At 39.8% G+C, this 19,582-nt stretch overlaps 2 pseudogenes; both read right to left on the reverse strand.

The window, feature by feature from the left end:
• Positions 1–16,039: 16,039 nt before the first annotated feature.
• Positions 16,040–16,474, reverse strand: LOC127186503 (E3 ubiquitin-protein ligase RNF5-like; annotated as a pseudogene).
• A 328-nt stretch (positions 16,475–16,802) lies between these two features.
• Positions 16,803–17,833, reverse strand: LOC127186505 (60S ribosomal protein L28-like; annotated as a pseudogene).
• Between the last annotated feature and the right edge of the window lie 1,749 nt (positions 17,834–19,582).

The following is a 19,582-nucleotide window of genomic DNA, read 5'->3' on the forward strand; positions in this document are numbered from 1 at the left end:
CCAATAGACTGAACCCCTTCAGTAATGGCAACCAGCCCCATTGGACACCGGGAACAGAAGTTAAAGAGTCCAGGCCATACTCCCCACAGGAGTTGGCAGACTTAAGACGGGACTATGCCCAAAATGGTCAAAAAGATGCACAGTACATGGTCAGACTGTGGGAAAAAGGGGCTGACACAGTCATATTACATGAACAGGAGATGAGGAAAATTAAGGGGATCATAGAGAACCCGTCTATCTATGAAGCATTGGAACATGTGTTGGACACCACTAAAGGTGACACACACCCTCTCCTGGATTGGATTACTGCAGCCTGGCGACTGGCATTCCCAACCCTAGATTTAACACAGTTTGAAACAGCAGGAAGGTGGAACACATATGCAGAGGCATTAACGTATGCAGAAAATTGGGTATCCTATGGTTTATATATAATGAGGCAGCAACCCCCCAAGCAGCACCTTTTCTTCCCTCCTTTAGACGCATCTTACTTAAAGGAGCTCCTCAACACCTCAAGATGAGTCTAACTGGAGGCTTGCAAAATTGCCAGACAGTGGCAGACAGTATAACCTTCTTCAAGGGTTTCAGAGAATTAGAACAGGAAAGAGTAATCTCTTTCCAAGCTAAAACTAGACCAAATCCCCCACAGAAGCAAAGAGTTAGACCTTTTCAAAATATTAAAATTAGACCTTTCGGTAAACCAAATTTAAGAATGCCAATAAGATACAACAATCAAAGACCAGGAATCTTTAAAAGATTCATAGGTCAGAAGGTATCACCATTTAATAGACCAAGACCCAATCAGTGGAACCAACAAAGACAACAGAGACAACAAAGACAACCTTTTTTAGGCCAACGGGGCCGCAGGGGCCCCTTCCCTCAAAACCAAGCCAGACGCTGGCGATCGAACCAAGGTGGCAAATAGTAGAAGATACCAGACCCTTTGTAAATTTTCCCATAGAAATTAATGGATTTCTTAAACCAGTAAAATGGCTTCTAGATACAGGTAGCCAGATAAGTATTATAAACTGTCACCCTAACCAAAATAAGGGATTTAAAGAAATAGAAATACAAGGTGTGAATGCAGTTAAAAAAGTACCAGTAATTAAGGTACGTATAGATTTATTTGGCAAAAAGTATGATTTAGATATGGCAAGTTTTATGGCACCCTCCAGTGTTTTAGGTATAGAACATATTAAAAAATTATTTCCAAAATTTTTACAGATAAAAACAATTAAAAATATTTTAGTAATTTAGCAGAAGTAAAAATAGAACCAGTAAGATTACCAGATATTAAGCCATCCTTCACGCCACAATACCCAATTAAAGGAGGTATAGAGGATATTACAAAAACCTTACAAGAATTACTAAAAGAGGGAATTGTTACCACCCACCCAGAGTTTAATTATAACTCCCCTGTGTGGCCTGTTTTGAAACCAAATGGAAAATGGAGATTTACAGTAGATTATAGAAAAATTAATGAACTTAGCCCAAAGATGCCAGGGACATTGCCGGATGTAGAGGATATATTCCTAAGAATTAGACAAGCAGCCCCTAAATGGATGGCGGCTATAGACCTTTCAGATATGTTCTTTGGAATACCCTTGCACCCAGCTTCACAAGAAATAACAACCTTTACTTGGCAAACAAAACAATACAAATTCTTAAGATTACCCCAAGGTTATTTAAATAGTCCAATTATTGCACACACCACCCTGATGAAAACTTTAGAAGATTTTGAGTATCAGGGGGTGGAAATAGTATCCTATATAGATGATTTAATGATTTTGGACAAGATGAAGATAAAATTCAAGAAACAGTAAAAAATTTAATACAACACCTGAGAGACAAAGGCTGGACCATAAATATGACAAAGGTCCAAGGCCCCAGTAAACAAGTGAAATTTCTGGGAGTACATTGGTCCACAGAAGGACCCAAGATCCCTGAAGAAGTAATAAATAAACTGGACAGATTAGAACAGCCAAAAAATAAACAACAGGTACAGCATTTGATAGGATTATTTGGCTATTGGCGCCAACATATTCCCTATCAACAACTCCTGTTGCAACCCTTATATAAGATAATTAAAAAAGCACATGATTTTGAATGGACAGATGCTCAAGAAACAGCGGTCAGAACCATGATTGACCTGATCAGACAATATCAATCCCTTGGCTATATTAATAAAGGAGACACAGTAATAATAGAAGTATTATATACTAAAGGATATGGCAATTGGAATATTTTTGCTAAAGGAATAGGTTAACTCCAATCGGCTTCTATTGTAAAAAATTCCCATGGTCAGAAAATAATACTCTCTGTTCGAGAGAACCATCTGGGCTACATATGAGGCATGCAGGACTACACATTCACTAATACAAAATAATCCAACAGTGATCCGAACTGAGATGCCTATTATAGACTGGATAAAGGCACCAGGAGAAGCATGGGCAGGACTACCAATGGAAGGCAAGGTCCTCCACTGGAAATGGTATCTGTCAGACTTCTTCAAACATAATAAGGTCTCAACCCAGGGCCGTATATCCCAAACCTCGGAAGATGTTCTAAGGTCAGGGAATACTGAGAACCCAACATGGTTGGTACCACCCAGTTTAATCCCCAAAAATACTGAACCTGGCCCAGATCAGACCATTGGCCTGTGGGGCACTAAGGAGTTCAGTAGGGAAATACCAAATGCGTGGTTTACAGATGGATCATCAAACAACACAAACAGTATAGTGAGGTGGAAAGCTGCTGCCTATAGGCCAGAAGATGGTAAAATAATCACTGACCAAGGAACAGGAAAATCAGCACAGCATGCTGAAGTAATTGCAGCCTTATTGGCAGCTAGACAATCAAGACAGGAAAATAGAAGAAATTTGAATTTATACACCGATTCATGGTGTGTAGCAAATGGGATAGCAGTCTGGTCGGGCAAATGGAGAAGGACTGACTGGAAAATAAATGGTAAACCTTTATGGTCAGGAGATGCATGGAAGGAGTTAGCAGAAATAGGACAGACTGTTAAAATTACAGTTTTCCATGTAGACGCACACACAATAAACAGGATGAAATGCATAAAAATAATGACGTTGTAGATACACTAGCAGCACTGATGGCTGATGTAAAAATAAGGAAAACATATAGGATTAAGGACACTGGTCCCACAAAAAAGATAATTAAAACTAAGTATGAACTAGTTAACCTAATACTCAACCTATTGGAATTACAAGTAATGAAATTGTTTCATTACATAAGGGAATGGGACACATTGGTGCCCACTCCCTCAAACATTGGTTTGACAAAAGAAATATTAAAGTATCATGGCACTGTATTAGACAAGCCTTAAGGAATTGTGAGCAATGCCCAATGAGAAGTTACGTTTTAATCATAATTATCATGGAAACATTGGTTTCCGAGTAGGTTTTAATTACCTGGTCCAAATTGATTTTATAGGACCACTTAAGAATTTTAAAAATCGATATGCTTGTACCATGGTAGATGCAACAACAGGCCTAGGACTAGCAAAAGCAGGAAACAACCCGATCAACAAACATGCATACTCACACTTTTACAATGGTGTGCACAGTATGGCGTACCACAAACCATTCAGTCAGATCAAGGCTCACATTTTACAGGAAAAATAACACAAAAAACAGCCAGACTACTAGGTATCATGTGGGATTTCCACCAACCATATAATCCCACGCAGCTGGTGCAATAGAAAGATTTAATGGATTGTTAAAAACACAATTAATACATAGACATAAGGAACCATTACAAAAAGCATTAAATTGGTCCATTTTAGAATTAAATTCAAGACCAAGACTTAATAGGGACAGCCCATTACAAGAAGTAATAAAACTAAATATAGATATAAAATATCCACAGGAAGAAGACAGAAAAATCAATAGACCACATCTGTGCATCCACAAAATAATAAGGACAACTCAATTGCCAAAGCAGAAATAGTGGGCCCAGGACCGGGAAACAACCTTTGGATTACACAAGGTAAGGGAGATTTACGTTTGGCAAAATTAGAAAATTTAGCATAAATTATGTGGTCATGGAACAAACTAATGAAAGCAATGATGTTATTCCTAATGTCCATGGCAATAACAATATGGATGATTTTCCCGATCCTGGATGCTCTACTAAACCTCTGCGAACAAAGTTGGCAATGGGAATACACAACAAACAAAACATTTGTAATGCATGGGGCTGCAAAAGCAGTAAATTATACAGTATGTTGGTTGCATTTTTTAAATTGATACTTATATTGATCTGCATAACACCAGCATATGCTGATGGAGGGTTCTTCTACTACTACCACTGCTGGCTCTACGGCTGCTACCATCACAATACCAATTAAATTTAAAACAGAGAAACATACAATATAACAAATAGATTCCCAGAATACTGGAAGGATTTTAGGGACTGGACACATGTCACCAATAGATTTAATAGTTTTTGGCAGAAATACTCTTACTGTATTGAATATCAATGGTATTCTGGCTGTGAACAATATTCAATGGCAGTGGGAGCATCATACCATCATAAAACCTTTATGATGGATATGACCATGAATGCCACAGATCTAGAGGAACAAAATCCCCTAAAATGTCACTGGATAGAATTTTGGGGGAAACAAAACCAGCCATATGGCAATATATTCCACAGCCTGGAAATCCTGGACAAATTTAAAAACCATTACACTTAAAGTTAATAACAAATACAGAACAATGGCCATCCAGTATTATGACTTTTATGCAAGTGATAAACTATTTGAAACTTTCACTTGCGGAATGGCCATGAACACAACTTATGCAAGAAACTTGGTTTTCACCATTATTCTCAAGTACGTGGGCCAACCTACCTGGATATTGGTATAATAAAACAACAAAAGCATTGGAGGAACAAAATTATGAATATAATGATGAGGAATATGAGGTGGAAACCACCAGCACAGAACAAACAACAACAACAACATGCAATCCATCAAAAGAACTTAATAGAAATTGTGAAATAGTTAAAGAAAAATTAGAACCAGAATTAGTTAAAAAGGGAATACCACCTCTCCCGAAACCATGGGGAAATCGTTGTCCAAATTCATTTATTAAACAAATTAACAACACAAATATAACAAGCTCCAACATATTATGTGTAGCAGACTTTCCAAACTTACCATTTTATGGAAGTCTCTACCCTATAAATATGAATGGAGACAAATATGGAATAAATCATACAGATCCAAAACGAATATACCGTATAATTTAAAAATTCCACAGGTAAACGGAGAACGTTTGAAATGGGAAGAATGGAAAAAATTTTACCACTAGGAGTAGATCATTGGAGAATGCCACTAATTTTGACTGAAATTCTTCCCCAACCATGGACAATAAATAGACAAAGAGATAAGAGACCACAATGTATTAGACCATCACATTTATGCAGTCCAACCATTCAAAATTATAATAATACATGTGATAATAATAAATGTCCATTAATATGGGCATGCATACCAGACATGCATGGTAAATCCATTTCAAAATCAGATAACAAGCAAGAAGGAAGTGTAGAAATTAAAATACCAATGGTCAATATAGCATCTTATTATACATCGACCCTTGCAAATTCTACAGTATTAATATTAAATAATACAGACAATTTTTATAATACTTCCTCAGTTTGGATATATAATGGTACAGAATTACCTTATCATATTACCTTTAACATGTCTAATACAGCTCATAGATATAAAGACCCATTAAATAATAATAAAGATTTTTATAAACATGAAAGATTTATACACCTTTGTGTATATCAAGCTTCAGGATTAGATGAATATCCAATACCATATGATATAGAAACAATAAATGGGACAATTTTTAGGCCCAGTAAAAATATTACTGTATTTGGGAAAAAGAAGCAAACAGCAATAATAAATATAACAGATGCCTACGAAAAACTAACATACAAACTACCATTAATAGCAGAACTTCAGCCAATGCCAATATTACAAATGGTCCAAGGAAGATCAGAAGGAGGAATAAATTTTGATTATAATAACACCGTAGTAGTTTACAATACAGGAATTAACAAAACCCTTTTGTGGTTTAAAACTTTGTTTATGACCCCTACATCAAGATCAAAATTTTACCACACTGGCTTCCCATACTACTTTTCATCGTGGTCAATAAATCCACAATATGATGAATGGGAACAAGTAGAATGGATTGCACACAAACCAAAGGGAATGAATCAAACAGGATTAATTGATTGGGACGAAGTAACTTATTTACATTACACACATAATACATGGCCTGACAGAAAACCTCATGAAGGTAAATTAATGTACAGAGGCTCAGTTATAAAAGGAAATGATGAATTTAAATTATATTCAGCACACTTCCCCCAAGGCTATATATACCCACCACCCAGTACAATGCCTACAGTGATAGAAGCCCCAATGATTGTGCCAGACCTAAGTAGCCCAGCCAAAGTAATACTTTTCCCAAAAGTAAGGAAGATAGCAATGAAAGTAGACTTGAATAAATTTCAACCACCAAAAATCTATTGTAGCTCTGTAATGACAGAGTTCACAGGACTACAATATACTACACCTATTAAAGCGGGCAGAAAACCTCTACAATTCTGGTACTGGGAGCAGTACTGGCAGGAGCAATAATGGGAGGTATTATGGGTGGAGGTGTATCAGCAGCAATAGTAGAACCCATTAAAGCAGAAATCATGCACATACAACAGGTAAATAGGAAAACTTCGGAAGCCTTAGCAGCAATCTCCAATTCCATTGATGCCCTAAATGTATTAAACCAACAAATGAGAGCAGAAATAGAGATAATCAAAAATGAATTTGCTGCAAAGGAAGACTGGCTAAACTTACAGGTAACACAAAATCACAACACAATGATGTGTTTACAATATAAAATGACAATTGACAGAATGACCAGGGAATTAGACACACTCTTCACCACAGGATTCGGAAGAAGAACACCTGAGTTCCAAACTTTAATTAATCCAACAGAAGAATCATTCTGTGAAGAAGGAATATGCACCATACATGTATTACAAATATTTTTAGATAATGCATTCAATGCATACCACACCAGACCCATTCCACAAAGATGGGAACATAAATTAGACCCGTGGGAGTCAGCCAAAAGTAATGGCTTACTCCACTGGATCACTTCTTGTTCACCCAAATGAATAATACGCCAGTATACATACCACAAGAAGAATGTTACAGTTTAGGGGCAAACACTTTTGTGTATCCACACTTGCCAATAACCAAATTAACTGAAACTCGATTAGCACCAACAACTATGACAGATACAATTCAGGATATGGGTGATTGGACACATCTAGTATGTACAAATGACAACATACCAATATCATGTACAAACTTAGATGATGAAACTCTTAACGATACAATAAGAGAATACAATATACAACCAGGGTGTTGGTTGGTACATAATTGCTCTATTTTAACAGCTTTAAATAGAACCCAGGTCACACAAATATCCATACAAACAACACATTTATATTCATCTCCTACAATTTTCTAGAAGAACTAGAAAAAGAACATTATAGGCAATTTATAGCAAAAACACAAGAACTACAAAAATTATCAGAATATAACCAAAAACAATTAGATTCAATTCATAAAAAAATAAAAACAGCACAAACTAGTCTAACAAGAAGTATGGCAGAAACCCATAATCTGGTAGGTCTGATAAGAACCAATACATATATTCATAAGGACTGGAATGCAAAAATGAATAAATGTAGTTTCTTTGATATAATGGCAAGAATGATACAGTTAGATTTTGTGTGTTTACCTTTGTATGGATGGTGGGAATGGTTTAAAGAAATAGTCTGTGTATCTGGAATAGCTATTGCATTGATAATTGTCTTGAGAATCCTTATGTGTTTTAGAAGCAGGAATAAATATGCCACGCTGCGGAAACGTCAGCGGAAGGAGGTGTGACCTCCTACAGAAAAATGGAACAAGAATCTTTATCACTTACTTCTATCACAGACACTACTTCGCTCCAATAAGAGACCTACTCTTTAGAATGGGACTATTATATGGACATATTGGCGAAGAGTCGTGCCACTTCTGTAAACACCGTTATTCCTCAAGATTCCTGGCAGGAACCCCGAACACAGACCGTCTCCTGCTATTAATGAACCATTTTCTACACCACAAAGAAGATTATATAAGTAGGCATCCTATAGACAGGATTTTACATGTATTAGCTAGCCTTATATCTTGTTTTATTTGTAAAGGAAATCACTGTCATTATGAAATGTGTAAAAATATGATAAGACACACACCAGAAAAATCAAGACAATTATTGAATGGTGATTGGTATTGTAAGTGTGCGGTAGAATGTATTTATCAACCAGGAAATTTAGAATCATGGTGTATTAGAATATTAATGAAACCAATGATAGATGAAATGCTTATAGAATTTTCAGCATATATTACCTGGTATGAAATGAATAGAAGATATAAAAGAATGAAAAGAATGACAATTAAGAATAACATGAGAAAACCAATTACTGAAATAACTCATAGCACGCGACCATATGACTCTGGAAACCCTCGCCCTATGAGGCCAAATGAAGAGGATAAATAAAATTCCCTCTTCTAACAGTGACACCTTTTATGCTGACCACATTTCAGGTGTCAGGGGGTGGACTGTAATGAGCATGTAAGAGCAATGTCAACTGCTCAGTGTAGAAAACCATAATAAGTGTGTTATGAAGTGATAAGGACAGCTGTAGCCAGCTGAGCTAGTAAACATGAGTGGCGTATAGTAATAGATAAGCAGACCTGAGTGTGTGATGTGATAAAGAGTAAAGAAACTCAGTGAAAAGTATATAAACCGCGGTCGAAAGCCATTCAGTATCTCACTTCCACCATGGCTGCATAAATCCCGACTGCCTGGAACGAGATCTACCGAACAGACCGAGACTCTGCCCAAATACCCAAACACGAATGACGGCTCAAGCTCCTAGCACCCTACTGCTGTAATCAGAAGTCGCAGCTCTGGACCTGTCGTCGCTGACACGACTCTCCATCAGGTCGTATAACCCTGATTAAGAATGTTAGATGCTACTCCTATTAGAATTAAGATAGTTATGAATGCTTGAGTATAAGATAGAACAGTATGGAATGGTATTATTATATGATTTTGGCCATTTGTGTTTTTGGATTGATTTGGTGTTGTTTTTGTGTAGTGGTGACTGATATCCTTGAACCCGTTTATGTTAATAAACTTAGCAACTGCAAAACCACTGATCAGTCTCAGATTGAGTTCATTCGGGATCCTGAGTGCAAAGTACTCAGTGCTCGCGACAATTTATATATATTATGTATATATATATAATGTTTATATATATTAGGCCTACTAACGTTTATATATATTAGGCCTGTAGTCATCATTACGGTGGTATTCTCTAACCTGCTAGCAAGCAGTCAAGGCGCAGACACCTGTTATATGTTAAAACAGCCTTAGCTAACCTTGGGCAGATGTTAAATACCTAAACTACTTCCTGTGCCATCTGCTTCTAATAACTTCTATCAAGCTACCTCCCACCCATAATCCCAAATACTTGCTAATTTTCATCCTCTGGACCAAATCTGCATCATGCTGGCCATATCTTTCTCCTTCATCCAATCCATGGCGCAGCTTTCTTCCACCTCTCCTCTCCTCCCAAGATTTTCTGTGTCTCCCAAAGCCCGGGAACCTTAGCCACGCCCATCCCATTTACCCTGCCCCGGGATGATGGCCTTTTATTAATCAAACAGGTTAGGCTCTTAGGCAAGATACAAGCTGGCAAGCAGTACTTAGCATCAAAATACATCAGACCCACCTCCAACACATACCCAAACATAATAAAGGGAATCCGCAGCAAGCCTATAGCCAAGATCAAATTAAATGGAGAGAAACAAAAAACAATTCCACTAAAATCAGGAACAAGACAAGGCCGTCCATTCTCCCCACATCTATTCAATATTTTATTTGAAGTTCTAGCTAGAGCAATAAGACAGCTGACAGAGATCAAGAGAGTAACAGGCCCTATGGAACTTGAGTTCTGGAAAGATGTCAAGTCCCCAGGCAGACACAGGAAACTGAGCCTGGAAACTGCAAGAACAACCACTGCCCTTGACTGCCGAGTCACATCTCCTGCCCTTTAATGGTTCCTTAAGTAGCTGCTGTGGACTCTTAAGTCAATGAACAGTGAGTCAGAAATGATGGAGCTCCAAGGACACTTTCTTAGAGCATAAGAGGAGTGACAGCTCAAGAAAGACAATCACGGGAGCTGGAGAGATGGCTCAGAGGTTAAGAGCACTGACTGCTCTTCCCGAGGTCCTGAGTTCAATTCCCAGCAACCACATGGTGGCTCACAACCATTTATAATGAGATCTGGTGCAGGTGTACGCACAGACAGAGCACTGTGTACATAATAATAAATAAATAAATCTTTAAAAAAAAAAAAAAAGACAATCACACAGAAGTGGGGTGACAAAGAAGTTTGGCAGCAAGAGGCTCAGGTTGTGAAAGATATTTGCCCAGAGTTATGTGCCTGAGGGCTTTACAAGCATGAAAACAATCTGAAATAGTATGTAGAAAGAAAATAGCAAGGCTATGCAGAAATTAATGAACTAGATAGAGACTCAAAGATAGTACAATGATTCAACATAACAGAACTGTTTAGGTGCAGGGACTAAAGTACTAACAAAACACACAGAAACTACAACTGAAAAAGACATAAGTTCCCAAAAACAAGTGACTAAATCAGCCTCCTACATGATACAGCTACAACACACAGCAAGCAGCTGCTGAGACTGAGGCAGTAAGAATTTCCGCCAACAGTGTCTGAGGACTGGACAGATTAACGTGGAATTCCCCTTTCCATCTACAAACCTTATACTAATGCCAAAAGGAGAACACTGCATAAAATAAAAAATAAAAAAAAGAGGAGCAATAGAAAGTCCTCATCCAAAGCTGGCTTTACCTCGGAAGGACAAAGCAGGGGAACTCAAACAAATATATGGAAAAATTAAAAAATTATAGAGCAGTTGCCAGGATCTACACAGACACAGAGATCATCTCTAAAAAACACAGAAATGGAAAAATTAAGTTCAGAACAAGAATGCAAGGCTGTTTCAACACTTACAAACGATTCTAAGTAAGACACGAAATATGTAAACTCAGTGAGAGAAGGAAAATGGCTATATCAATAGATACATTAAAGACCCGTGGTAAAATATGACATTTGCTCAGTATAAAACCTCTCAAGATATGAAGGCAAAATGAACATAACTCACAATAATACAGAAAGACACAAAGCTAAAGCAAACAGTGTTAAAAATGGAAAACTGGAGTAATTCCACTCTAATCAGGACTAACTCAACACATTACATCAATGAGTACATGATTCTCTGACAGAAAAATTTAAGGAGAAAATAGAGTCAGAAAGCAAATGGATCTCCTTAAAGGAAACAAACAAACAAACAAACAACAACTCAGCCCAACAGTGGTGGCATACACCTTTAATCCCAGCACTCAAGAGGCAGAGGCAAATGGATCTCTGTGAGTTTGAGGCCATCCCGGTCTACTAAGTGAGACCAGGACTGAGCAGGCTACACAGAAAATTCCTGTCTTGAAAAAAAAAAAAAAAACAAAGAAAGGGGAGGAGGAGAAGAACCTCAATCAAACCACTCACACTGTCTTCAGATATCTTGGACTACATAGCAATACCATTCACAATGTCATAAATAGCTATGCAGACTGAGGAGGAGGGCAGAGTCATCAGTGGTCACATCCAAAATTTGGATCCTGTGTGCTACAATTCAAATCTGTCAGACATGCCCACTGGAGCCATACTGGCAAGACTATTTGTAGTAACAGAAGATTTTCTGGTTCAATATGAGGGTAATTGCACAGGGGAAAATACACAGATTACACTTGGAACCTCACCAAAGCAAATGATAAGGAAGGTCACAGGCCCTGGAAAGGAATCCACTATGGCATTTGCTACACACACAAATGGCTCGGTTCACACCCAAGGCCAGGGCGGCTTTCAGTCTGGGTCAGAAACTTTGTTTTCAATGGGCAACAGTTATTTCAGAGACTCAAAACTAATCAAATACAGGGAACTACAGAATGCTTAATGTACACACCTATAATGGGAAATCCATTTTACCACATCTAACATTATTCTCTGTGAAATTTTCCAGAATCATTAACGAAATAGAATCTTGCAAAATCAATTTCATGTCCTGTTTGTATTGTCACTTCAGAGCCACCCAACACCATGCTCAATCTATCTAATATACCAGGATCCTTTGCTACAATCTCTGTCCTCCCTATCTAGGGCTCTTAGTTGTCATTCACAGGTGAGCAGATCTGGCTGAGCAGTGGGAGACCTGCCCATGGAAAAGAGGTGCAAAGCACCTGGAACTTTTGTGGAACAGAACTAAAAAATGAAGGAAAGAGAAAATATCATAAAAATGTCTCTTCTTCACTGAGGATTTCACTTAGTCTATGAGATGTGAGACCCATTCACAGACATTGTATACACATGCCTAGCCATTTTCCCAGGAAGCCTGAGGAAAGAAGACTGCAAGAAAACTGGACTCTGACCCACAGAATCCGGACTGCTGCAGCACTACAACAGGAGGTCTCTGAAAAAAAGCCCTGAGGCCAGGATCCAGGCATTCCCACTCCTGCAAAAAGTCTACAGTGAAAAAACTCAGTGTTAACATGCCATCAGTTTAAAAATGAGAGTTTGGCCACATGTACACAGGCACAGTGATTTCCTTTAACAAAGGAGACATTTTTCTGATTTAAGTCAGCAATCATAATCATTCAAAAGGTGTATCCTAATTTTGTTGTAATCTATAGTGAGTTTTCTATCTATAATAGCAGTGTGGCCTGATGTCATGCTCTCACAGCAAGCATAGTGGGCTGGGCTCTCAAAGAGACTCAGGACAAAGGGCTACCTGAGATTAACATATTAAAGGAGACATTTTTGGAGAGGTGACTTCTTGCTGCCTGGTTCCTCTCTAAACCCTAGTCTCTCCTCCCTTCTCTTTCTGTCAGCCATCTCCTCCTCTCTCGGTCCTCTCATGAGCTGGCTCAGTCTGGACCCTTCTAGATACATCTGGTTGTGTCCTCACTCATACTGTAAAGCCCAAAATTGACTTGCAAACACCACCTGACCAAGAACCAGATTAGCTATCTGGAAGCTGGGAGTTGTAGTTCTTCAAAAATAACAAAGCCGCATGGAGAAGTATGGTGGCATATAGGTTTGTATTCATAAGCCCCTGTAGCTCTTGACCAAAGTCCATTTCTTGGTAAATATTTACTATTTATAATAATACCTGCTCAAGTGGTGAAATTGTTTTTTCTCCAGGGAATCTCAGGATGAACACAGCATAGAATAAATCTAAACCTTACCCTGAAGTAGTCAGATCTCCAGTTTTCATCAGACCCAAGGTAAAACATTAATAACTAAGCATTGAAGACACATTTCTGAATGCTGTGCTCACATCCAAGATGTTATTGTTTCCATCCATAACTATGATGCTTTATAAAGTATATTTTCTGAATCTATCAAATATGCACTGGTTCCACATATGACCAACATGTATTCTGTGGATACCTATTACCCAGGACAAAGGACACGCTCTTAACTAGGCAGATAGAGCAACAGGGGAGTTAAAAAAGCATGGGTGAATTTGAATTCGAGGAGATTTGTAACTGCTGTAGCTGTGAACCCAGTGTCCAAATACACATACTGCAAATGCTCCATGAGATGATTTTATTAAAATTATTCTGGCATCCATAAAAGAAATTTAAAAGATTACAATAAACCCCCTACCCAACAATGTTAAGATATCCTCAACAGAATTGTGATAGTGACATCCTAAAGAGCAGGAGGCAGAGGCAGGCGGATCACTGTGAGTTCAAGGCCAGCCTGGTCTACAAAGAGAGACTAGGATAGACAAGGATACACAGAGAAACCCTGTCTTGAAAAACAAACAAACAACAACAACAACAACAACAAAAAAGCAGCTGAGGAAATCAGTCTGCTCCTCTCCCTGTTTCCCATCCCACAGCCCCTCTGATCTGTGAGGGTCCAGGGCCGCAAGGCTGCTGTTCCCACCACTGTGCTGCTGACTGGTGACTGTCCCAGGACGGCAGGCGGGAAACTACGTCTGAGGAAAGTTGTTGGGTTTCTGCAAACAACCTGCCCCCATATGACCCCCATCCACGAAAAGAAATGCATATTCAGATAGACCCACCCATTATCCCTCAATTTCAGTCACATGGTTCCCCTAAACCTTTTCAAGGGCCACCCAGATTTTTTCTCTTCCTTGTCACTCTCCTGGTTTTTAGTAACCCTGCCCTGCAGAGACTGATTCTTCCCACTCCTTCTCAAGTTGCAGGCCACACAGCTCTGTAGGCTCAGTTCTCTTAACCAATATATTTTATTACAATTTATTAACTAAACTGACGTCACTTATAACCCAACTAACAAAAACAATAGGAAAAAAGGATTAAAGAACACAATAACAAAACCTTAAGGATATCAGTTCCGAGAAACGATTCTCCTGGAGTAATCAGCAGGATTTCTTCTGCTGGAACCTGGATTAACCAGAACCCGGAACCTCAGCAGGAGCTGGAGCCCCAAGCCTTCCCCAGCAGTTAGTAACGAACAGCCAAAACTATCCCAGGTCTCCAGAAACCCCGCCTCTAGTTCTAGGCTTATTTATATATCTCCTCCCAGAGTCTGGTCACGAGATCTTTTCAGCTGGCACCAATCAAGCTCCCGCACGAGGTTGGTCTTCTAGTGGATTAATCTCACCTGTTCTCTCACAAGACCATTCCGATCCCACACTGGGGATCATAAAAAACAGGTTTATCTCTCCTTCACAGCTCCAACTCTCGGGCTGCCCTGGCTCTGCTCTGCAAGCCTCCCAGCGTTCTTGCTGCCAGCCTTGACCAGAACTGGGTCTAGTAGGGTGCTGCACACCAATATCTGAGCCCTAAAGTGAATTCTGAACCCTTCATACAAAAGATAGGCAGCCTAACTTGTTAGCTTGGAATACAAGCCTCCTAGGCTCAAAAACACAGGGCAAAAGACATCCACCACCCTAATTCCAATTTCTTTTGGTCTCATTCACAAAACAAATTATTAAAAAAAATAAAAAGTACTAAACGCCAATCACAACCATAGATGTATCCCCTAAAAAGAACAATTTAAATAATATCCAACATTCAAAACACAGTGTCATGAAGATAAGCAAAAGGAAAATGGTTGATGGGTATGGAAATGTGAGGAAATGGACAAAGGAACTGAGGACAATGTAGGATAAGAAAACTGCCGGGCATGGTGGCACACGCCTTTAATCCCAGCACTCCGGAGGAAGAGGCAGGCGAATAGCTGAGAGTTCTAGGCCAGCCTGGTCTACAAAGGGAGTCCAGGACAGCCAAGCTTAGTTATGAAGTCTAAATGAAAATAACCTTTTTTTGTCTTTTTGTTAAATTACTTGAATTTGTAGTAAAGGAGAGTATTGAGGGATGGAGAGGAGACACTTGAGTCAGAACTCAAGACAGTGAGGAGAGAAAAGTTAAATTAAATCAGCACGTGGAGGAGTTGGGGAGAGCCCACCTTTAAACATCAAATCAAGAAATCGGGGAGAGAGCAGAGGATTGGAGGGAGGAAAGATGGAACTTGTCTGTCCTCCAGGGCAGGGAGCAGGGGCAGTAGGGGAGAGGGCGGCGGGGAGTGACCCTGCTCCTGGGCCAGAAGGACAGAGCAGCAGGCACTCCCATCTTAACCAGATTGGTCACGCCTCCCTACAGTCTCCTGAAGGAAGCCTGAGCAAACAGAGATGGGTCATGGGAGTGAGGGAGTGGTCCAAAACCATGGAAGGGCCAGCAGGGTCCTCCAGTACTGATTCTCCTCTACCGAGAGGTGGGCAGGGAGGAAAGACAGCTCAAATACTGAACAGACAGAAAAAGAAGAAGACGGCGAGAAACAGGAAGAGGGAATCCTGCTAGCTGGAGGCTGGGTGACTTTGCCCCATTTCCACACTTGCTCCCCTTCGGAAAGGTTCATGGGCATTGTACACGGTAATGGAAAAGCCATAGGGGAAAGCACCAACACCAAACGAGATGTGAAAGTCCCCGGTGTCACCAAATGGCTGGAATCCCGCTCTGCTCTCTGGAGCTGGTCTCCCGGATGATGCCAGCTTTACACACCGGGCACTCTTGCCAGTCTGGCTGTGTCTCCAGCCACTGATGAAGACAGAGTCAACAACACAGGTGGCCGCACATGCTGAGCCGTCTTCAGACATATATTACATTCGAAGGTCGGCGCGGCTCGCGGTTTGGCCCTTCGGGGCCTGGTCCTCTTCCTCTACTGCTGCCATGGCCGGTTCTGCTTCACCTCCACATACCCTTCGGTATACACACACACACACATACACACACACACACACATACACACACACACACACATACACACACACACACACAGTCATTTCTTTTTTAGGTTTTTTTTTTTTTTTTTTTTTTTTTTTTTTTGGTGGTGTTGTTTTCGTTTTTTGAGACAGGATTTCTCTGTGTTATCCTAGCTGTCCTGGACTCGCTTTGTAGACCAGGCTGGCCTCAAACTGACAGCGATCCACCTGCCTTTGCCTCCCAAGTGCTGGGATGAAAGGCGTGCACCACCACCGCCCAGCTTGAAAATAACTTTGGTTAGGGGTCACTACCATAACATGAGGAAAGGTATTAAAGGGTTACAGCATTAGGAAAGTTGAGAACCACTGGTTTAGAGGCTAAGAGCGCTGATGCTTATGGGGAGCAGGTAAAGTCCTAAATGAATTGGCAAGAACCCTAGTGCCACAGACTCATGGGAGAAGGCAAGCCTTTTTGCCAAGGTGCAAATGTTGACAGAGAACATGGACTACAGCTTCCTCCTTCTAGATGTTTGCAACCTGAGACTGCTTCCCTACAGAGACCTCCTACTAAGACCTCCCACTAAGACATGCAGAGTTAACAGCCAGAGTCAACATTAAACAGGAAACCCTGACTTCACACAGTTGCTACAGCTCCCATAGATAAGGCTGAAAACTCAAGGAACCAGTGTGCTGGAAAGATTTAAATCCCACAGCATGCCAGGCATCAACAACTTCTACAGAGACCCTGAGATCCAAATATGTAAGTACAAGGGCCTAATAATATTCCTTAGCTGGTGAATACCCACCAACCCACCCAGACCTCTCTCAATCCCCGGATAGAGCTGGTTTTCACTGACCGGATCTGAGCTCTCTCTCTCTCTCTCTCTCTCTCTCTCTCTCTCTCTCTCTCTCTCTCTCTCTCTCTCTCTCTCTCTCTCTCTCTCTCTCTCTCTCTCTCTCTCTTTGAGACAGGGGTTTTCTGTGTAGATTTGGCTGTCCTACACTTGCCCTGTAGACCAGGCAGACCTGTAACTCACAGAGATCCAACTGCCTTCTGCCTGCTTGCGCCACCACCGCCCGGCCGGATCTGTGTTTCATGACCACCACAACCCCTTTGCCATTGGCCTCGGGCTCCACTCCCACAGTCCTGGTAGTGAATCAGCCCGTAGTAGTGGAAGGAGCTGTGGGCCTTAAGATTATTGGGTTTGGTGATGAACGTCTGCTTATTCCTCTTGGTCAGGAAACTGGAGCAGTTCCCAGGGACCATCCATTGCAGATTCGCAGACATTTCAGCAGCTCTTCTCCCTATGGTGTACCTGAATGTTTAATAAGACTTTTGTAAGGCTCATATAGAGTTCAAACCAACATATTATTTGTTTAAAATTTTCCATTTCAATCCTGAAAATCTATCAAAATAATTTATAACTGAGCTAAGATGTTTATGAGTCACAAATGGCTCTAGATGGTATTCTATGTATACCCGATATATTGTTAGTCAGGGTTCTATGGAATAACAGAACTGATAGAATCAATTTTTCTATTTATAAAAAAAGGCTGTGGACCAGCTAGTTGAACAATGGCCACTGCAGGAGCCTCGATGTCACAGTGCAACTTTAGTATAGGCTGGAATCCCAAAGAAGTAGGCACTAATGCCAGCAAAGGAATGGACTTGCTAGAAAGGTAAGAGCAAGCAAAGAAAGAGTAAAAGCTTCCTTCTTCTATGTTTTATATGGGCTTTCCAGCACAAGGTGTATCCCAGATTAGCTGTAGGGTTTTTAATTTCAAAACAGCTAGATTAAAGGTGTGTCTGCTCCCAATCAAGATCCAGATTAAGGGCATTTCTTCCTACCTTAAAGTTCTGGATTACATGTAGATCTTCCTACTTCTAATTAACGGGGAGGGGGGCGGGGTTAGGGTTAGGCCCTCTCAGGTGTGTTCCTCCATTTTTGGGTTATAGTTAATTCCAGATGTAATAACGTTGACAACAAAAAAGAGCCATCACACCATCACAGTTCTACCCCAGGTCAACTTGACACACAGTCTATTTTTTTATGCCATGATTAATTTCCCAAATGAAAACAATAACCAGGTCATTATAATGCCTAACTACGATGTAACTAACTATTCCAAGTCCAAGGAAAACACATATAATAGAGTGATATAAGTATCTTTTGCACAATGGTAAACTCATTATAATGTTAGAATAGGTTGCAATGTCCTTGAGGGAATTTCTTTTAGTATCTCAAATGTAAATATGATAACCATTAATATTCTCTTACTTGATTTACATCACATGAAGAAGAAATTAAGGGAAGAAAGCACAAATATCTGTACAATCACATTGTTAAAATATAACAGGAACACTTATATCACTTATAATCATCCTTTCTACAACTGGTAATATAGCTTTATGGTTCATAATAGTAGGAAAGTTATAGTTATGAAGCAGCAATGAAAATAATTTTATGATTGAAGGTAACCATAACATGAGGAAGTGAAATAAAGGATCACAGCACTCGGAAGGCTGAGAAACACTGGCCTAGACGACCTACACTTGCTTGTTTTCCAACTAGAAGCAAAACCAAAAGGATCTGTATATCTTAACATAAAGCTGGCTTTCAAAACCACCCTATGACCTAGAGCCCCAGTAGCCCACTTGAGCAACATTGAAAAAAAAATTGAAGACTTTGAAGTAAGCCAAACATTAACTAGATTCCTTCAATAGAATTCTAGCATCTTCCTGTATTATTCAGTAATACAAAAGTGTATAGAATTTGATGGCTCTGAACAGATTTCAAGCTGTAGAAAATTCAAGCTGGGCATGGTGGCACATGCCTTTAATCCCAGCACTAGAAGCAGAGGCAGACAGTTCAAGGCCAGCCTGGTCTACAAAGAGAGTTCCAGGACAGCCCAGTCTATTACACAGAGAAGCCATGTCTCAAAAACAAAAGCAAAAACAAACAAACAAACAAAAGACAAAAATAAAAAAAACATAAACAAGCAAAGATTTGGGTTATTTTTATGTCTATTTAAGTGCAGGTGCCCATAGAGACCAGAAGAGGGCATCTGACCTAGAGC

The sequence above is a fragment of the Acomys russatus genome, unplaced genomic scaffold, assembly GCF_903995435.1.
Source record: "Acomys russatus unplaced genomic scaffold, mAcoRus1.1, whole genome shotgun sequence".
Taxonomy (NCBI): Eukaryota; Metazoa; Chordata; class Mammalia; order Rodentia; family Muridae; genus Acomys; species Acomys russatus.